Genomic DNA, 19,352 nt, shown 5'->3' on the forward strand with positions numbered 1-19,352 from the left:
TGGATACCGCTGTTCTAGTAGCTGTCTTACATCTACCACAGCTGAGACATCTGCGCCTATTTTTAAAACCCCCAGTTTCATGGCTGTCTCCCTTCCTAGCAACGGCTCTGCATGGCCTTTAACCACAATGAACTCCGCCTGCTCAGTTCTCTTACCTATTGTAATCCCACATGTGAATACACCTTTAACTGACAGTGGTTGGCTAGAAGCATAAGAGAATAACTTTCTCTCTGTCTTAGGGACACGTGACTGACACTTAATGTGTTCTGACTTTAATCCTTCCCATGTATTCTCATCTTTTTTTTTATTCATTGATGGGATGTGGGCGTCGCTGGCTGGCTAGGCCTGCATTTAGTGCCCATCCCTAATTGCCCTTGAGAAGATGGTGGTGAGCCGCCTTCTTGAACCGCTGCAGTCCATATGGTGTAGGTACACCCACAATGCTGTTAGGAAGGGAGTTCCAGGATTTTGGCCCAGCGACAGTGAAGGAACGGCGATACAGGTCCAAGTCAGGATGGTGTGTGGCTTGAGGGGGAACTTGTAGGTGGTGATGTTCCCATGCGTCTGCTGCCCTTGTCCTTCTAAGTGGTAGAGGTCGCGGGTTTTGAAGGTGCTGTTGAAGGAGCTTTGGCGAGTTGCTGCAGTGCATCTTGTAGATGGTACACACTGCAACCACAGTGCGCTGGCGGTGGAGGGAGTGAATGTTGGAGGTGGTGGATGGCGTGCCAATCAAGCGGGCTGCTTTATCCTGAATGGTGTTGAGCTTCTTGAGTGTTGTTGGAGCTGCACTCATCCAGGCAAGTGGAGAGTATTCCATCACACTCCTGACTTGTGCCTTGTAGATGGTGGAAAGGCTTTGGGGAGTCAGGAGGTGAGACACTCGCCGCAGAATTCCCAGCCTCTGGCCTGCTGTTGTAGCCACAGTATTTATATGGCTGGTCCAGTTCAGTTTCTGATCAATGGTAACCCCCAGGATGTTGATAGTGGGGGATTCAGCGATGGTAATGCCATTGATGGTAATCACATTATTAGTTGCACCCGAATCAATTAACATTCTCAGGTTTACTCCCCCCACACAAAAGGTAAGTCTCTCTGTCACGTTATTTCCAGTAACAGCAAATGCAAAGTCATTTTGTTCCTCTACATTGTTCACACTGTGTTTCTTTGTACCCTTTGTGTGGCATGCATTGGAGAAATGATCCTTATCCTTGCACTTATGACACGGTTGTCCACGTGCTGGGCATTTTGGATCTCTGCCCATGTGGTCTGTGTGTCCACATCTGTAACATTTCCTTTTGTTCCTATCGCCATTTCCCTTTGGTTTCTCTGTTGAGCTTTTCACTTAATACCCTCTTTTCTGCGTAACACGATGAACAGTATCTGTCTCCGCCTTCTCTACATGACATGGCTGACATCTGCTCCTCGCTGTTTTCACATTGTGAGGCCAATTGTAACGTGCGGGCGAGCGTTAGACCTTGCCCTTCCTCCAGCAATTTCCTCCGCACATAGGCTGATGTGCACCTACTCAGGATAGTGTCTCTTATTTGATTATCCACATCCCCCCCAAAGGCACAGGCCTAGAAATTCAGTTGGTTGCGCCAGCAGTTAGCGCCTTAAGAGAAGTGAATTTCGGGCGCTATGCGTGTAGCGCCCGGGCGCAGCGCAGTTTGCGCCTCACCCCAAATTAGGTTGACCCTTAGCGCCGGCGCAAAGTTTAGCGCCCGCCCGGATGCGCGCGCAGAAAATGACGTCACATCCTCGTGCAACGCCCTTTGGCCGCCCCGACTCAAAACTTCATTCGGACCGCCCCATTGTGCGGCTGGCGGCCGGAGCGTTTGTAAAATGGAACGCAACACAGCCGACGCGGGCCCTGGGGAGCGCAAATTAAAGGGCACTCCTCCTGCACTATAAAAGGCACTCTGCATGTGTTGTGTGGAAGGGTCCAGTGTGTTGTTGTGAAAGGTTTATTTGTGTTTTCCTCCTCCTCCTCCTCCTCCTCCTCCTCCTCCTCGACTCCCAGACTCGGCCTTTGGAAAAAACACATGCACCCTTCCCCTTTAAGAGCTCACTGGCACCAGAGTGTCTGCCGTCAATCACCAGCTCCCCGCACCTGTGCTGCGCCCAAGCTCGGGGGTTGCGCTCCGGCCTGGCGGCTTAGCGCCTGAAGATAGTCGTGCAACGCCTGTTTTAGCGCTCCAGCAACCTCTTAGGGTGAAGCTACTGAATTTCCGCGAAGGGGGCGCAACTTTGGGGCGGGCGCTAACGTCGGGCGGGCGCTAACGTTAGCGCCCCAAAACTGGCTATACTGAATTTCTAGGCCACAGTCTTTAGCAGCCTGCCGCAAGCAAGTAGCAAATTGTTGCACAGTCTCACCTGTCTTCTGGGACAACTTATGAAAAGTCTGTCTAGCAAATGCTGCGTTGACCTGGGGCACGAAGTAGTGATTCAAAGCACTAACCGCCGCCGTGTAGTCTGCTGGCTCTCCTGTGTCCGGTAAAGTTGAAAAGCTATCCTGGACATCTGGTCCTGCTAGGTGTAGAAGTAGAGCTCTTCTCCTCTGCTTTGTGGCACCTGTAGAGGTATCGTCGATAATGAGTCCTTTGCCATCGGCATAAAGCTCAAAAGACTTTAACCACCTCGTCCATCTTGGACCCAACGTGGCTGGCTCGGCGAAGCATGCAAAATTTTGAATGCCGGTCTTCTCCATCCTAGCTAACTAAAACTTGGGCAACTACCTATCTAAAATGATTCCATTCATTATCCTCGTCGCCAATGTTGTATCTATGCTTTAATGTGTTCAATCAAGCATGTAGATACGTCGAATTAAATCAGAATCAGGCAGACAGGCTTATAACTGCAATGTTCACTTTATTGCGTAAAATGGCCGACTGCCGTTTTCCAGGGTAATTCCCATAATACAATGCACATTACATTACCGTATTTACTGGTGTCAAACTTGCACATTACATTACCGTATTGACTGGTGTCAAACTCGCAAAATCCCGACCATTGTGTAATAGTGGGTTGTGGGTTGGAAAGAGAACTTGGAAGTAAATGTATGCAGCATAAATGGGAACAGAACGTGGGGATATTTACCTGAGAGGAATAGAAGTTGAAGCAAGCTTACGTCAACATTATTTTGAAACTGGGCGTTTCATTACATTATTTTCATAATGCATAGAATATTATCTTTTGTTTGAATGCGGCACAGTCTTCATATTAGAAAGCGTTTAACAAACAAAAAAGGAATGATGTAATTAGTGATGAAGATACTACACCTTTCAAAATATGAATCAGTATAACAAAAGGAAAAGTTCAAGTTTTACTAGTGTGTAGAGTGAAAAATGATTGATGTGAAGGTTCTCTGAGCATTATTTCCATCGCAGTTTTTTCAGCTCGGCACAGCCAGCTAGATGTGTTACATAAAGTACGGTGATTGGCTGGGTTCTTAGCTGAGGTTCATAAATTCTAGGCAAGCGTGTATGAGCATGAAGCTTATAGTTGAAGGCAACACAGAAGCCTGGCTGAGTCCGACTTCTTGCTTGTTTATTCTTCCTTAGTTTTCTGTACTACAGCTTTGGTTTTTCTGTTCGGAATCGATTGATGTTAGCAGCTCCCTAGGGCAGAAAATAGTAAGTTGTCACTTTTCTCAATCAGGAATCTTTTACTTAAATGAAAATAGACTCATTTAACATACAATGTGTGTTTATGTTTGGGACTGTTGAAAACTGATTCCTATTGTGGGTGCAAAAGCTATGATGATTCATTTATGTAGTGATGTTATAATGATGCAGTTTAAAGATACTGCTGAAAAACATTTTGCCTTTTGCTTCTTGTAATAAGGTGTGATACTCATATAGTATTCTCCAACTCAATCTAGTAATTGAAATCTATATGGTAATTAGATTCAAAATCTATATATTCCACAATACAACACTGTAGCTTTTAAGGTGACTTACCTTAAATATTGAACTGTTCATTGCCAGGATGTCTTTAATTTATTCCCCTCTATATTTTACACAACTCAGTTAATGATAGTTTAGTTATATGCTTCTGTAATTTTCCAGTCACAATGCTGAAAACAAAATGTTGCTCACTGCATTTTAAGAGCATTAAGAGATTTGGCATAAATCTACTGATTAACTTCCATGTGAAAATACTCATCGTTACAGAGAAAATATCTATGGGTCTTAGCTATTTTAAACAATGATCATATTTTTTTTTAAAGTCTGATGAAAGATGAGTCTGAAAATACTATTAAAAAAAATTCTATGCAATGTAATTTAGTATGTTCTATGAGATTTTTCAAACTCTTAAATTTGCTTTATCCTTCTGACTTAATTGCTTGTATGGACAAGTAGTAAGGTTTCAATTATATTAGTTTATTATTATGTCCGTAATTGTGGGCATTGTGGAAAATCATTTATTGTCCTTGTCATTAAACAGTACATTTGCATTCTGCATAACAGACTCTGAGAAGTGACAAGAGGAATCAAAATGTTTCACAGTTAATTCGAAAACTGTCAGTACAAATACATTGTACCAGTTATTTTATAAAGTAGGTCAGTTGAGCTTGAACCATGTATGTAGCTCTAGGTCTGAATTTTTTTATATGAATGGATACAAAGTAGTAGATTTACCACAGCAACATCACAATATTGGTTCAATGATGTGGAACATTTATATTTAATTACATACAAAATAAAATCTACAAAGGCAAAATACTGCGGATGCTGGAAATCTGAAATATAAACAGAAAATGCTGGAAATACTCAGCAGGTCAGGCAGCATCTGTGGAGAGAGAAACAGAGTTAACATTTCAGGTCAGTGGCCTTTTGTCAGAACTGGAAAATGTTACAGCTGTAACAGGTTTTAAGCAAGTACAGAGGCAGGGAAATGGGCGGGGGGGGGGCGGTGGTGGGTGAGGTGGAGGGGAGGAAAGAATAAAAGTGAAGGCCTATGATAGGGTGGAAGGCAGGAGTGATTAAATGACAAAACTGATTGTGGTGCGAGGCGAAAGGTGATGGTAACGGGACAGGTAAAGAAACAAAAGGTGGGTCCAGCGGAGCTGTAAATGGCTACAACAGAATCATCATCAGCAACTACCGTCCGAAAAAATGGGAGCAGTGGTTATGATCTGAAATTGTTGGAAGGTTGTGACGTGCTTAATCAAAAGATGAGGTGCTGTTCCTCGAGCCTGCGTTGAGCTTCATTGGAACAGGGTAAGAGGCCGAGGACAGAGTGGTCAGTGTGGAAGTGGAGCAGAGAATTAAAATGGCAAGTGACTGGAAGCTCAGGGTGACCCTTGTGGACTGAACGGAGGTGTTCAGCAAAGTGATCACTCAATCTGTGTTCGGTCTCCCCAATGGAGAGGAGTGCAATTGAAAGTAGTACAAGTAAATTGCTGTTTCACCTGGAAGGAGTATTTGGGGCCATGGACGGTGGGAAGGGAGGAGGTGAAAGGACAGGTGTTGTATATCCTGCACTTGTATGGGACGGTGTAGTGGGAAGGGGAGTGGTGTTGGGGGTGATAGAATGGACCAGGGTGTCATGCAGGAAACGGTCCCTTCGGAATGCTGAAAGGGGAGGGGAGGGGACGATGTGTTTGGTGGTGGGATCACGCTAGAGGTGGCATAAATGCAGGAGGACGATCTGTTGATTGTGGAGGCTGGTGGGGTGGATGGTGAGAACAAGGGGAACCCCATGTGGCCTGGGAGGGAGGGGAAGGGGTGAGTCCAGAAATGCAGGAAATGGGACCGACGCGGTCGAGGGCCCTGTCAACCATAGTGGAAGGGAATCCTCAGTTGAGGGAAAAGGAAGACATATCTGGAGCACTGGTGTGGAAAGTCCTATCATCAGAACAGACGTGACGGAAATGGAGAAACTGGGAGAATGGAATAGAGTCCTTACAAGAAGCAGGGTGGGAGGAAGTGTAATTAAGTTAGCTGTGGGAGTCAGTGGACTTATAGTAGATATTGGTTGGCTGCCTATCCCCAGAAGTTGAGGAAGGGACAAGTTGGAGATCGACCTTGTGAGGATGAGGGTGGAAATTTGAAGTAAAGTTGATTAAATTTTCCAGTTTGGGGCGAGAGCAGGATGCGGCACCGATACAGTCATCAATGTATCGGAAAAAGAGGTGAGGGAGAGGACTTGAATAGGACTGCAACAAAGAAAGTTCCATGCATCCCACGAAAAGACAGTCATAGACCCATATGAGTTCCCATAGTGAAACCCTTTATTTGCAGGAAGTGAGAGGAGTCAAAGGAGAAGTTGTACAATATAAGAACATTCAGCCAAAATAAAGTCTGTAGGAGAAAAATTGGGTTAGTTTGCGCCTCTTGATGGCGCCCCCGGGGGCACTAACCGGGCACAATTCCCCTAGCACCGGGTACGGCGCTGCTATCGCCTCCCACGAAATTCAGTGGGAGGTTAGTAGCAGCAGTAGCCAGTAGTACCCCATGCTGCTGCGCCGCCGCACCACCGGCAATGACATCATTGCCGTGCGCAGCACCCCAGCCGCAAACTTCCCTTGCGCCCCATGACCTATCGCTGCCCGATATGTGCGACAGGATCAGGGGGCAGTTTGGTAGCAGCGGTGGCGCAAGTTAAAGGGCAGATGTTGGGCAGCCATTTTAATTTTGGCTGACTGCCAGCACCTGCCCCCTTTCGCTTTTGTATGCGGGATGCCGGCCGCGATCACTCAGCCCGGCACTCCTCTTGAGTGCCGGGCTGTTTTCACGGCTCCCCGGTGGTCTGGCAGGGCCCCGGTGTGTGCAGCGCTAGGCCACTCCCCTTTAAACACTTTCCAGTAGTGCCCTACCGCCTGCTTGGGGCGCTACTACTGAATTTACAGCGGGTGGGGGGCGCTAACTTTTTCGGGGCAGTAAAATTAGCGTCCCGGCGACGTTTGTGCCACAAAATGAGCGCCATGCAATTTTTCCCCGCTATCTGTCTTGCCTGTCTCTAGAATTGCTAATATGCTTTCAATAGTTCCTGAGCAGGAGAGAGGGAACCTTTAATCTCAGTCAGTTTACAATTATCTTTTTAAATTTATGAAAAAAGTCATCAAATGGCATCAGTGGGGAACATAATTTATTGCCATGTGAGCAAGACTTTGGTAACATTTTATGTCTTGTAAATTATTTGATTTTTTCTAGCTAATAGATTTAGGCCTAGAAATTGGGTATAGCCCCGCTTGAGGCATTAGAACTGGCGCTGCGCAAAGTTTATAGCCAGACGAAACTTATCGCCGCCTGGCGCGATATTGGGTTGCATCACCCCTAAAGGGGATTGAGGTGCGAATTCAGGCGTTACACAGGACTCCTAAGGCGCTAAACTTCCGGCGCAACCCAATATCGGAGCGGACGGGCGCAGCGCAGGTGCTCCTGCGCATCCTGAGATCCACGCTCAATGCCATGCGGCGCCACATGAACACACTCAACTTCTCTCTTCAGCAACACCGGCGCACTCTATCTCAAAGCTGTCCGGGTCCACAGTTCCATTTCATCCTTCGACTCATCCGCCAGTTTTGAAGAAGGGTTCAACCCGAAACGTCAACTCAAATTTCCACGTGGATTCCAGCTAAACTTCCACCCTTCATGCTTCGGATCCACCCAGGATTACAAATATCTCCAAGATATTCATCGTTCCTCGAACTACTGCTCTCGCCGCATCCTGAGAGCCACGCTCAACGCCATGCGGCGCCACATGAACACACTCGACTTCTCTCTTCAGCAACACCGGCGCACTCTATCTCAAAGCTGTCCGGGTCCACAGTTCCATTTCATTGTTCGACTCATCCGCCAGTTTTGAAGAAGGGTTCGACCCGAAACGTCAACTCAAATTTCTCTCCACGGATGTTGCCTGACCTGCTGAGTTTTTCCAGCATTTTCAGATCATAAGCTCGGCCCCTATTTCATTTTTTCTTGTAATTTTTCCACTCCTTTTCCCCCCCCCCCTTTCCTATTGTTTCTCTCTCACACCTGGCAGCTATCTTTTGCCCTGCCAGTACACTTTACACCTAATCTCAGCCTATTACCATCTCGTCTAGCTTCTAATCTCTTTTACTTCTTTTGTTTCTTTTATTCTTTTGTCCGATCGCAGCCCTGCCTTTGATCTAGTTTCTTTTCTTTCCAGTTTTGAAGACGGGTTCGACCCGAAACGTCAACTCAAATTTCCCTCCACGGATGTTGCCTGACCTGCTGAGTTTTTCCAGCATTTTCTGTTGTTATTTGCTCTCAATTACTGATGACCACGAGACTTCCAGGCGCCGGCCAGCTCTTAAAGGGGTGGGTCAGTCAGCTTCAGCATCCACACTCTGCACCTTGCAGGCCTCAGAATCGGCGCAGGCCCTTCTCTGGCGCTAAAAACTTGGACCAGATGGAGAAGGTGAGACAGAGAGCAGAGCGCTTCACCAATGAGGCTCTGGAGCAATTGGTGGCCGCAGTGGAGCGCCGGCGAGATGTTCTCTACCCAAACAATGGCACAAGGCCAAATCATAAGGACTACCGACGAGCTTGGAGGGATGTATGCCAGAGGGTCAACTCCAGCAGCATGGTGACCAGGAGCCCTGTCCAACGCAGAAAGAAATTCAACGACCTCACTCGGGTCGTGAGGGTGAGTGTTGTTTCTGCAAACTTCTGCATCCCTTCATTTGCACCTGACTTTATGGCTACAGGGTGGGCTGTGCCCCATTGGCCATCTGCCAGCAAGCACCCATGGCCCTTTCTGGGCACACACATGCACATTTGACTCAAGGCGTCATGTAAGGGCTCTTCCACCATGGGGGGCATGAGATGATCACTCAGGGCATCATGTAACATAACTTCCCCTCCTTTCCCCTGCAGTCCAAGCTGGCGAGGATTGGCAAAGACCAGCTTCGCACCGGTGGAGGACCTCCACAAGTGGTCACTCTCACGGATCTCGAGGAGAGAGTCCACCAGATTCTTGGAGGACGTCTGAGTGGTCCTGTAACCACTGCAGCTGCCGACCCCATTGTCGACAGCGATGGTAAGGTTCCCACCTTTTACAACTGTCTCCTTCCACTTGTTCCCCCCGCCAGCATGCTTTCTCACTGTGGACCCATGTCATAGCCTTGCCGCAATCTGGCATCCCTTGCTGCCAAGCTGTCCTTTTGCTAAAGCCACTCTTCCACCTCCCTGCTTTCAGATGCTGCATCACCAGCTCGGGAGCCAGGCCCTCAAGCTGCCAGTGCCAGTGCCTCCGAAGGCTCAATGAGAAAATTACTGTCCAACAGAAGGGCCTAGAAATTCAGTTGCGTTCGCCAGCCGTTAGCGCCATAAGAGGAGTAGATTTCGAGCGCTAGGCACTTAGCGCCCGGGCGCAGACCGATCTGCGCCTACGCCCAACTTCAGTTGACATTTAGCGCCGGCGCAAAGTGTTTGCGCGCGCTCAGCTGCGTGTGCAGCTTATGACGTCATTTCGTCGTGCAACGCCGTTTGTGCGCCCCAAACCGGAACTTCAGTGGCGCCCGCCCAATGTGGGCATGGCGCTGTTAAGAACTGTGAAGTGGAACGCAGCAGAGGCCCTGCGGGCCTCGGGGAGCGCTAATTAAAGGGCACTTAGACTGAACTATAAAGGCCAGCCATTTTGCTGCAATGACTTTAGTGCTACGGATTTCTGGACAGAGACCAAGGAAGAGACCTTACTGATTTGGACCAACATAGGAGAGGTATTTTTGGCTTCTGGCCAGAGCTTGGAAATTTGACTCATTGTGATTTCACTGTTTGCAAGTATATTATGGGGGCTGCATGGGGTTCCAACCCTCAGTTCCAGCATTACGTGCGAAGGGCTCGCAGACGCTGTGTGAGAGGGGCAGCCATGCCTAGACGCAGAGGGGCCATCAGGCGTCGGCAACGTAGGCCTTACCCACTCAGGGAATACCGCCAGCAGGTGTCCTATCTCACCATGACTGCCGCGTATTGTGTTAAGAGGCTGCGCTTCAGAAGGGAGGTGGTTGCAGAGATCTGCCAGCTGCTTCACAGAGATCTGCGTCCACAGCTGATGTGCAGGACGTCTCTGTCGGTTGAAGTGAAGGTCACGGTGGCTCTGAACTTTTATGCAAGCGGCTCCTTCCAAGCAGCTGCTGGGGACATAGCGGACATCTCCCAGTTCGCCGTGCATCGCTGCATCCGGCAGGTCACCGATGTCCTTTTCGCAAGGAGACACCAATTCATCTCCTTCCCCATGACCCTAGAGAGGCAGGAGCAGCGTGCAGTCGGATTTGCGAGGATCGCCGACTTCCCCATGGTGCAGGGCGCCATTGACTGCACGCATGTGGCTATGCGGGCACCTATCGACAATGCCGAGGATTACCGCAACCGGAAGGGCTACCATTCCCTCAATGTACAGCTGGTGTGTGACCACAGGCAGCGCATCCTAGCTGTCAATGCCCGCTTTCCAGGCAGCAGCCACGATGCATTTATCCTGCGCCAGACTACTGTGGCTGACATGTTCCAGGCACAGCCTCCCCCAAGAGGATGGCTTATCGGGGACAAAGGCTATCCTTTGTGTACATGGCTCATGACCCCGCTCCGCGCGCCCAGGACCCCTGCTGAGGAGGCATACAACGAAAGCCATCAAGCCACAAGGAACATCATAGAGCAAACGATTGGCGTCCTCAAGCAACGGTTCCGCTGCCTGGATCGTTCCGGCGGATCTCTACAGTATTCGCCGGATAGAGTCTCCCAGTTCGTCGTCGTTTGCTGCATGCTGCACAACCTGGCTATCCGCAGGACTCAGGCACTGCCACCTCACGTTGGACCACCACCTCAGGAGGACGAGCAGGAGGACCATGAGGAGGAGGAGGAGGAGGAGGAGGAGGAGTACCAGCCCAGGAGGGAGCCACAAGGTCCAAGGGCCGTCCGTCGGCGGCTTATTGAACGACACTTCTAGGCCCCCTGTCAGGGAATGGCTTGTGGCAATGAAGGCACATGAATGCAGCCGCTCCGCAAGCCCTCAGCCGGTTAACGCAACAACCATTTGAAACATCACACATGGACAAGCTGAATAAATAAAAAGCTTTATTGAACAAACTCAGGGCCCTTCCCACATGAAACCCAAAAACAGACAAGACCCCCAAAAAACAGTCAAAAACATATCTCACTCCCACAACCTGGGGAGGAATAACAAAACTTGTCCATCCAAATGGCCTTCATCCTCGGCCTTACCAAGACAAACCCCCCCATACAGAACACAAACACCCCCATATAAAAAACAGTTGCCTTCATCTTCGACCTTACCAAAATAAACCACCCCATACAGAACACAAACACCCCCATATAAAAAAACATTTGGCAACACACTCTACTTTGTGTGCCGAGAGGGCGAGTCCTTGTCCAAGCTTTTCCGGCCCCTGGCCGACCTGCTGCTCCGCCTCAACCTGGGCCCTGTGGGTGTTGCAAGGCTGGGGGAAGGCTCCTGAGGGGCACAATGCGTGACGGCAGATGCCCTTGGGGGTCGGCCTAGACGAGCTCCGGCCCTGGAGGGGCCGGCTGCTGACTGCTGCAGCTGTGGCTGGGCAGCATCAGTCTCTCCAGCAGCTCGTCGCAGCTTTGCTGGGGGAGTGGCAGTGGCGGCTGCAGCAATGGGGGCAAGCTGGCTGATGCCAGGCGCTCGCTGGTCGCCAGAGACACTGGCAGTCGGCCGGGCTGGCACTGCAGCAAGCGCAGCAATCTGGTGAAGGCCAGACCGCTGTGCTGCAGCAGCGCGGCGGGTGCCCTGGCGACGCGTGCGTGACACAGCGAGTGTGGCAGCAGTGAGTGCCCGTACTGCCCTGGTCTGTGCCCGCATCAGACCAGCCAGTGACTGCACGGCACCACTCGTCAACTCTCCACTCGCTGCCTGTGCTGCCCTGAATTCGGACCGACTCGCTCCCTGTGATGCCCTGAATTCTGCCCGACTCGCGTCCTGTGATGCCCCGAATTGTTCGAGACCCCTGGCCTGTGCTGCCGCGAGTTGGTCGAAACCCCTGGCCTGTGAGGCCCCGAAATCGGCCACACTATGAGCCAGGGACTCAATGGCCTCAGGCAACCGTGCCACAACCCCCATGAACTCGGTGTGGCGACGATCCGAGTCCGCGGACATTTGATCAAGGAGGCGCACCTCCTGGGCGAGGACCGTCTCCGGACTGGAGGCCGGACTCTCCCTCTGGGGAGAAGGCCGCCGAGCTGGCCGACCCTTCCCGCGTGGCTGGACGCCACTGGTCACAGGAGCTACACCCCACTGCAACACTTCCCCCTGGCTCTCCTCCAGGCAAGACATGTCCCCTCCATTGCCATCCCCTGGCGCGGATGAGGGTTCCCCCGATGTGCCGCCTTCCTCTTGCTCCTCGTCGTCCTCCTCTTCCGAGGGACTGACACTCGCAGCTTCAGGGACCTCCTCCTCACCAGTTGAAAGCAGGAAGGCACAAGAGTAGCTTTAGAGTGAGGACAGGGCGTCAGCGAGGGAGGCATGAGTGGTGGCATTATGCGCATTGGTCGGACAGTGGCAAAGGATGTAGATCTGAAGCGCAAGGGGAACGAGAGAGGTCCAAACGGTCATGTCCTTACCATTGGGGCCCAGCACAGGGTCGGCATCTCCAATTGCAACGGGGCCAATCACCCGGGCACCCATGAGTCGACCCACGCGCTCCTCCAGGTCACTGAGCTCCTGGAACTGGGCACGGCCTCCCCCGGTGACAGTCCGGCTCTTCAGATTCTCGGCCAGCTTGGCCTGCAAGAGAAAGGACGGCTTCTAAGTACAGTGTGGTGCCCTGTTGTTGTGTACACTGCCTCCCATGGTGGAATAGCTTGGCCAGTGTGGTGCCCTGTTGTTGTGTGCACTGCCTCCCATGGTGGAATAGCTTGGCCAGTGTGGTGCCCTGTTGTTGTGTGCACTGCCTCCCATGGTCGAATAGCTTGGCCAGTGTGGTGCCCTGTTGTTGTGTGCACTGCCTCCCGTGGTCGAATAGCTTGGCCAGTGTGTAAAGTGCAGAAAGTGCTATTGATGTTCATGCCAGTGCCATAGCTGCTGGAGGAGGGCTGGCCATTAGGCCTTTGAGGTCCCTTTGCCCATAATGTGAGGTGCACATGCAAGGATGAGGAGGACACTGGAAAGGGTACTCACCCTGACCAACCGAGTGAGGTCGTTAAACTTTTTCCGGCATTGGTCACCAGTCCTGGGGACATCGCTGTTGGCTGTGACCCTCTGGCCGATTTCCCTCCAGGCTCTCCTGTACAGCCTCTTGGGAGCCTTCTTGCCACTGTCCGGGAACAAGATATCTCTTCTCCTCTCCAAAGCCCTAACCAGCACCTTTAAATCATGGGCAGAGAAGCGCTGCGCTCGCTCACGGGCCCTCTGCATCCTTGCTGGCGCTATTTCTCTCCAGCAGCAGTGTTTAGGCCTAGCTGGAGGGCTGCAGTATCCAGGGCGTGGCAGCAGACCAAGTCGACCCTTCCCCCTTTAAGAGCTGGCCGGCGCCAGGGTGTCTGCTGTCAATCAAAACATGACCGCACCTGCGCTGCGCCCGGCCTCGGCGGTATCAGTCTGCACCGCCGGCTTAGCGCCTAAAGATAGGAGTGCAACGCCAGTTTTAGCGCTCGAGGAAACTCCTTGGCCAAAGCTACTGAATATCGGCGAAGTGGCCTCCACTTTCCGGCGGGCGCAAACTTTAGCGCCCGCCCGACTTTACCGCCCCAAAAGTGGCTATACTGAATTTCTAGGCCAAGGTCTGCAACTCTCTCCAGCAACGATCAGAATGGCCAGCCCAAATGGCTGCAGCTTTTATACTAGTGCTGTCCCCTTTAAATAGCACCCCCCCGAGTCCGAGAAGGGCCTGGGAACACTCCATCCAACTGTCACTAATAGCGCCAGGTGAAAAGGTTGCGGGCGCCACCGAATATCCGGTCCGGGGCGCCAAAAAGGCGTTGCACACTGAAATGACGTCATGATCTGCCTGCGCCCGCGGGCGAGCGAAAAGAGTTAGCGCCGGCGCTAAAAGGATACTCAATATGGGAGGTGGCGCTATATTCACTGCTCCCGCCCGAAAATTGGGTAACGCCCCAATTCTCGGGCTCTTTAGGCGCTAATCGCTGGCGCTACCAACCGAATTTCTAGGCCCTTGCCATGCCACTGCTATGCTACTTGCCCCATGCCCTTCCAAACCCAGCCCAGCACAGTCTGACCGACCCCAGCCTATTCCTGACCAATGAGTCCCCCAGTGGGACTGGGCCTGAAGCTAGTTATCAGCACTGTTTAAAACTCTATTTAACAACTATATTCATGTGTACATGTATCTAGCTAGATGGATTATGATGCAAGACTATTTCCTGTAATTAAACTGAACGGAACTCTTTAAAAAAGTGCAATTTAAGAGAATCAGTTAGTGCTCAGCTGGAGACTTAAAAAGTGCAATGTCCTCCTGGCCAGCTTTCAATTGATCCAAGAGATCTATTTAACTGCTCCTTGTGGCCTTAAATTATGAAAAGATTCCATGCAGATTTCCAATCCATTACAACAAGCATGTTATGGCATTTGGTTTTATGAGAAGCAAATGGAGGTACTGGAACAGTTCACTGTCAATAAAATCTTACTCTATCCAAGTTCACTAAGTGGATTCCACTGCACTGTAAATTTCCACAATTTAAAGTGTTCTATCAACACCAACCACACCGTGAATTGAATATTACATTCACATTTTATATGAAGCTTAATCTACCACAACAAATTCTTCTTGATTTAGGAAACTTCACACTGTATTAACATCTAGGCTTGGAATTTACGGTTATAATGACAGTGAAACTGTCAGCGCTCGTCGTCATATCTGTGTAAAACTGACAGCAACTTCTGGCATCCGCAGTTAAACGCAGAAGTCAATTATACCCTGCTCCTCCACAGGGTGCGCTGTTGCAGTCTTTGCAGATGGAATCAATTAGAAATCAGTGATTTGACGTGAAGTTCAACTTTTTGCACACTATTCTCGCTGTAAAAACCATTCAAAATGTTAAGCCTTGTTGAATGAGGTGTAATTGAGCTTTTGATGGCATACTAAGTCATAATTATGTTGAACATCATCTCTGGCCCTGAAAAACTAATTTTATATGTGTGGAGTGTTTTTTTAAATAATAAAGATTATTTTTTTTAATTTTTTTTACAAGTTTATGTTATTGCAGCTTCTACCTTAAACCCATTCTTTATTTCACTTTCTGTAAAATTATTAAAGAGTGAATGATAAAACCTGCTTTTTACTTCCTGGTTTTCTGTCTGAGAATTCTTCAATCTGATTGGCTGCTCAGCCTGCTTGACGACTTCGCTGTTGCTTGATGCCACAGATCCCCTATAAATGGCACCAGATGTAAAATCACATCGGAAAAGGGGAAATTGATGCCACAGAGCCCGCTAAAACTTTGTGAACAGCTTTCTTTGAGGTCAGCGGCAAGCACCATCACTTCGCCGCTGACCGCAAAATCCGGGCCGTTATGATTTTGATTCTTTCACATAAAGACATGCATAACTGACCAGTTAACAATCAGCAGTGCCACAATGAGTAGCAATGAACTATGGAACTAAGGGGGAAAAATTCAGTAGCGCCCTGTTTGGGGTGCTAACATCGCCAGGGCAGTAAGTTTAGCGCCCGGCGCTAATTAGCGCCCCATACTGCAATATTGGCTTTAGGGCTCTAAGAATGAAGTGGAGCACTAAATCAAGCACTACCACATAGGACGCTAACGGGCCGGTAGCACCAGGCCGCTAATGAAGTACCAGCATCAGAGGCTCCTTCCCTGGATTAAAGGGGCGGGCCCAACGCTTACTCCAGCATCAGGTAAGGCTGGGAATGGGTGGGCAATGGCACCCGTAGGCCCCGAGGAGCAGCCCCAAGCACCCAATAGAGTGCAGGGCTGCCCCATCGGTGGCATCAAAAGTGGCAAAAGGCCGTACCTGGGGCGCTAATTAAAGGTCAACCTACCTGACAGCCAATGCCTTTAATTAGTGCCCCCTGACCCGCCGGGCAAAGCTGCAGCACCTGCTTCAGCAGTCACTGTTAGTGCCTGGCGAAGGTGAAGGGAGCGCTACTCAATTTCCCGATGGGGCACTAATGGAACGCTACGCACCCGGATGACGTCACGATCTCTGGGGCGCAGGGTTCCGAGGTGCTAACTGTTAGCACCGGTGCTAGATGTTCGTGCTGGCGCTAACCGCCAACTGAATTTATAGCGCCGCTGTTATCGGCCCGCCTGAGCACTAATGAGAGGCGCTAAGCTACCCAATTTCTAGCCCATTATAATATATATGTTTGTTACATTATAAATTTGTATTTTTCAGCTGTGTGGAATCAGCTGGCTAAAGGTAAAAATGGTTGATGAAAAATTGTTTCAAAAAGTATTTTGAGAGATTTGATTGGTTCATCATTTTGTTAATGCATTTGCATAATGATTAACAATTAATAAATTTGTATAACAGTAAATTAGCGAAGAAATTTGAATGAAAAAATTTGCAGATAAAGAAGTGACGCTGAGGTACGATGGGAATATGACAGAAATATAACACAGGAAGAGTGACGAAATGGCATAGTACACGTATTGTTTTAAAAAAATACTACAAGCAAATCTTTCAAGGTACTGCTCATAGTAAGTCAGAGAGTGCAGTTTAAAAAAAATAATTAGAGCTGTGTTTATTTGTAAGTGAAATACATCAAAATAGGTTCTATTTTTAAAATTGAATTCTCAGAATTATATATCCACATATATATATTTTATGAAGCCACTGTATATTTTGATTGCACAGTGCTTCCCAATGATTGACCTTGCATAGTTCCAGTTCTAGCTACCCAAACACTGCCAGTGCATCTCTAGCAGTGGCTTCACTTCCCTTCCCCACATCGTCCCCTCTAGGATCCTCCAAAGACATAACTGTGGCTCTTTCATCTTCCTTATCAATGGGCTGAGCCTTAATTACATCATCCAGAGGCACTGGGTCAGCTTTCGGATGAATGCTGATGATACCCAGATCTACCTCTCCACTACTTCACTGGATCTCTCCAGTGCCTCTGTGCAGTCTGACTGCATGTAAAACATTAAGCCTTGAATGAGTCACCTCATTCAGCTCAAGATTGCAACATTGAAAGTAGAAGCTATTGACTTCCTGCCCACACAAACTCTGCTCCCTTGCTAAATTCTTGTCGGCCACTCCCTCAAGCTGAGCCAGGCTGTTTGCAATTTTGGCATACTGTTTAACCCTGAGCTGTGCTTCAAACCCCACATCATCAAGACAATTTGATTTCTCCTCTGCAGCTTTGCCTGCCTCTCGCCACCTCTATCTTGACCTCAGCCCCTCCACTGCTGAAATCCTTTTTCATGACTTTTCATCTCCATATTTAACTACTTGAATGCTCCGTGTTGGATTTCCAATCCTCCATAAACTCTAACTTGTCCAGTACTCAGCTGTATGTTTTCAGCATCAACCACCACTAGCTCATCGTCCCCATTCTCTTTGACCTATGCTGCCTGTCTGTCCTCCAATGCAATAAATTTAAAATCATTGTCCTTTGTTTATAAATTGCTCTACGGCCTTGCTCCACCCTGTCTCTTCAATGTCATCAAGTCTTCAATCCCCTCCTAAAGGCTCCATTTCTCTGACTCCAGCCATGTTTATATCTCCTCTCTCTTTGCCCCACCTTTCAATCGCCTTGGTCCTAGTCTCTAGAATCCCCTCCCTAAACTTCTCCAGCACTCTATCATTCTTTCTCTACCTTTAAAAACTTTCTCACTCATCTCTGATTCAACTTTCAGTCACCCCTCCTAATCTCTTTCTTCATGGCTCTGTATCTGTTTTTCTCACATCCAGTTGTGAAGCGCCTTGGGATATTTCTCTACATTAAAAGCACTATATAAATGCACTTGCATTGATACATCTAGAAATCTTGGCATAATTGTGCTTGCATTAAGCAATGTAGCTCAAGGGGACAACTGGTTTCTGGGTATTAGTAAAATGTGCTATTTTAAAAGGACAAGGACATTATACCTCGTAAAATACAATGGCCTTTTAAATTTAGCTGTGCAGTACCCATTTTGTAGGCGCCAACCAGCCTACTAAGTCCCCCAGTATGGCAGGCAGGAAGTGTGCGCACATTTCCGGCCAGAAGTGCGCCTCCTGCCAAAAAAATTGTCATCCAGTGCGCATGCCTGAAACCGGTATTCAGCCATTTGCGCGTGCAAATAAGGGGCTGAATGTCTGTTTATGGCCCCCACTACAAGATTAGTTTGTCCTGAGGCAGTCAGCGCTGGCTGCACTCAGGAACACCAGATCTTGGGGCCGCCTGTTACCAACAAGGCAAGTTTTTGAAATATATTTACCTGAATGTGGAACCGGGAGCAGCCTCTGATTTCCTTGGACTCCTTGCCCGATTTCCTGCCTCCGCCCGCCCCCCGCCCCCACCCCCAAAAGACAGGTCCTCACTTACTTGAGGGCTGCTGCGATGCTAGCAGCGACCCGATCTTCAATCATTCTTCGCTGGTGTACTCTTTGCATCTTGCCGGCTTGATGGCAATGTGGCCCGAGGCCCAAAATCAAAGATGCCTTAGGCCTCACCATTCAGGTCAAAAATGGGCTCAATGTATTCTACTGTTAAAGTTTAGGTGTGTCCTTTAATCTTACAAAGTCAAATTGGCATTAAGTAAACATAGGGTGAGTTCATACACTGGTCAGTTCAAAGGCTGGAGATATAGTGGGGGTTAAATTCTGCTTCGGTGGTAGCGCAAATCAGGCGATGCTGAATTGGCAGCCCGTTTTACAGTCCGTTTGATTTTTGTAAACTACCCATAACTTTTCTGTAGTGTGCATTGCAGGAAGACTTTTGACTATCCCAAAAGATGGAGGCCAGCCTCTTTAAAATTCCTCTCTAATAAAGTCAATCTACTCTTCTGCAAACTGTGGCACCCTGGATTTCTACTGTAAGGATTTTTTTGCAGACTAATCTGTTGGAATTACCATGTCACAACCTAATTGGTTAACTATGTATTCAGATGTGATGATTTAAATTGGCACATGTAAACGTGCAGTTCCATTCTTAAGACTCTGTGGTAACTGCATATAGTTTGTGTGCAGCTATGATCACAAAGCCTTTCTGACTGCACAGTGGTCAGTGCCATTCGCAAATCCTCAAATAATGAACGAGTCCATGCCCGCAAGCAGCAAGACCTGGCTGACATTCAGGCTTGGGCTGATAAGTGGCAGGTAACATTCACACCACACAAGTACCAGGCAATGACTATCTCCAACAAGTGAGTGTCTAACCACCTCCCCTTGACATTCAACAGCATTACCATCACCGAGCCCCTCACCATCAATATACTGGG

At 48.9% G+C, this 19,352-nt stretch overlaps 1 protein-coding gene across 5 annotated transcripts in view; it reads left to right on the forward strand.

Moving 5' to 3' along the window:
- The first annotated feature begins 3,541 nt into the window (after nt 1–3,541).
- Nucleotides 3,542–19,352, forward strand: part of LOC147123364 (3',5'-cyclic-AMP phosphodiesterase 4D-like) — a 455,522-nt gene continuing 439,711 nt past the window's right edge. For 3 of the 5 annotated variants that reach the window (XR_015074321.1, XM_085971591.1, XM_085971623.1), the window contains exon 1: nt 3,542–3,632. The gene's annotated coding sequence lies outside the window, so the exon portion shown is untranslated. The remainder of the gene's footprint in view (nt 3,633–19,352) is intronic. The other 2 variants (XM_085971605.1, XM_085971595.1) reach the window with 2 other exon arrangements.

This window comes from Somniosus microcephalus, chromosome 2 (genome assembly GCF_052327205.1).
Source record: "Somniosus microcephalus isolate GS21.2 chromosome 2, FLI_Smic_1.0, whole genome shotgun sequence".
Taxonomy (NCBI): domain Eukaryota; kingdom Metazoa; phylum Chordata; class Chondrichthyes; order Squaliformes; family Somniosidae; genus Somniosus; species Somniosus microcephalus.